Below are 2,795 nucleotides of genomic sequence, written 5' to 3'. Positions count from 1 at the left end.
ATTCATTTATTTCATTTATTACCATATCAGGAATTAGAAAACGTGAAAGCCTTGTTTAATACCTTTATCATTGTTACAAGGATCATGAATTATAGCTTAGATAATGATTTAATTGACTTTAATTTTTATTTCTTTTTAATTCATTTATTACCATATCAGGAATTAGAAAACGTGAAAGCCTTGTTTAATACCTTTATCATTGTTACAAGGATCATGAATTGAAGGTTGTATAGCTTAGATGTAAAAAATCACAACTCTAGTTCAATTACAAACACAATAATTGGGATAGGCTAAAAAAATTTATAAGAAGTCGCCTTTATTATTGCAAATAGTATAACATTTGAATTTGACATTAACACGGTACTGATATCAGAAGGAGTTGAAGAATAATTTAAACAACAGACAGACTCACTCAATAAAATTGTTGCTAGTCAACCAATTTTCGAGAATATAAAAAATCACACTAGTTTTGATGAGGTATGGTAATAAATTGATATAATTTTTTTTGTGTTTTTATGTGCATTTATAATTATACTATACTGTACTAACTAAGTTCATACACATAACATTCATAAGTTCATATACATAACATCTATAATTACATAACAACAAACATCTAAAAATTAAATTCATATTTATTAGATATTACATCCATACACATATCATTTTTTAATTATTGCATAAGTAACTATTAAGTTAACACAGATGTTTTAAATTTGATCATAATTGAATTTGAAAAAATATCAAATTCTTAAATTAATTTATTTAATTAATAAATTTACTTATAACATCCATAAATTTATACACATAACATCTATAATTTCATATTAATAACATCCATAATTTATACTCATAATATTCATAATTTCTATCTATGATGTCTATAATTAATAAATTTTTATAATTAATATTACAAAATTTTAAACTATGCGTCTTATTATATTCTTCAAATTATCTCATATGTGCACTAATAAGTCATGATTTTAATTATTTTAATATTTTTTATTTAAATGTATGATGTATGTTTATTTATTGATTTTAATATAATAAGTTAATAATTATTTTTAAAAATTTGTTTTTTAATTTTTGTTTATATTTTATATTTTATTTTTTATTTTCTAATAGTCTATATGTAAAATATGAGTTGTATAATAAAAGTTGTTAAAATTTTTTAATTTAACCTCTATAATTTCTGTAGAGAAATTGTATTTTAATGAGTAATAATGTGATTGAGGAATGTTAGGGATTTGATTTGGGAGAAACTGAAACTAATTTTAGAAAGAATATTAATGACTCTAACCACGCAGAATAAAGGTGGATGATAAAAAAAGTGGGTGATAAGGAGATGTATGTCACTTGCTTATCAAGAGAATGAGAATTTTTACGTAACATTTCTATATTGTAATTACTGTTTAACTACCTAGCACTACTCAGAAAGAAACTGGATTTTATAACTTTCAATATTATTATCATTACTATAGTATAACAATCCACACATGAAAACATCACGTGTCAATCTTTCTATAATACAGATACTTTTATGTGAAGTTAATAGTTAAAAATTATTAGATAATAATTTTATCAAATATATCAAATTATTTAATATTTTTTAACTAACAACTTCACATAAACATAACTACATGTAAATTTTCACCTTCTTTCATAATTGCTTCTAAAAAATTTTATGATGCATGAATTGTTCAATGAAGTGGTAATCTTTTTATTTTGAAAAATATAACCTCTGTAGTTGATGGTCCAAGAAAATTAATGCTCATTCTCAACAGTTGAGTGTATGTGGCCGACATTAAATTTTTTTGGTGAAAGAGTATGTCATCCGTATTAATTAATAGATTTTGTTAGGTAGATAATAATTTTTGTAAACAATGTAAATAATAGACTTTAAAATTGGTCCAATAAAATAAAAATACACTATACATCTAAATTATCTACCTAAATCTTAATATTAGGATAATCATCCGCACATCTAATAAATTAAAAGTTTAATATATCCATTATTCACATTATTTAGTATTTTCATTGTCTATCTATATTTTTCTTAATTAAATACACACAGAAGCAATTGAAAAGGAGTTTCAGTTACAAGTGACATTTGACAAATACAAAAAAAATCAAGAGAAAGAGTTGAGTGGATCTATCTCCGTCTATTATAAAGGTGATAGTATCGGTGGTGGTAGTAAATATCGTGTCCGGCGGTAGATGAATCTTGAGAGTAGAAAAAAGATGCAAGTAATAGAAAATTTTGACATTTATTATCAAGTAATATGATTGATGCGATTTATTGTGGCTGTTTTTTATGGTTCCACACTGGTTGTGAGTAGGAGTGTGCAAAAAAATTGATTTTATTGAACTGAATTGAAATTGAACTAAAATTGTTTTAAATAAATTAATTTTTTTAAATAAAAAAACTAAACTGAAATCATAGTTTTTATGAAAATTAGTTTATTAAAAACCAATTTTTATGGTTCAGTTTAATTTTAAATATAATTTGGTTTTTTTAAACTCCAAAATTAGTTTTTACTAGGGCTGGAAGTGAGTGAAGCCAACTCATAAGCCAGCTCGAGCTCGACTCGTTAATAGCTCGATAAGCTAAGCTCGTGAGCTGGTGAGCCAAGCTTGAGCCTGGAATTGAGCTCATAAATTAAATGAGCCGAACTTGAGCTTAGATAAACTCAGCTCATTAGCTCGTGAGCTAGCTCGATTATATATAATTATTAATACACATATCCTATATGCATCTAGTCTATACTTTTAATATTATATATATACTTATAAAA

The sequence above is a fragment of the Arachis ipaensis genome, chromosome B02 (genome assembly GCF_000816755.2).
Source record: "Arachis ipaensis cultivar K30076 chromosome B02, Araip1.1, whole genome shotgun sequence".
NCBI lineage: Eukaryota > Viridiplantae > Streptophyta > Magnoliopsida > Fabales > Fabaceae > Arachis > Arachis ipaensis.
Note: the sequence above shows the minus strand (reverse complement) of the source record.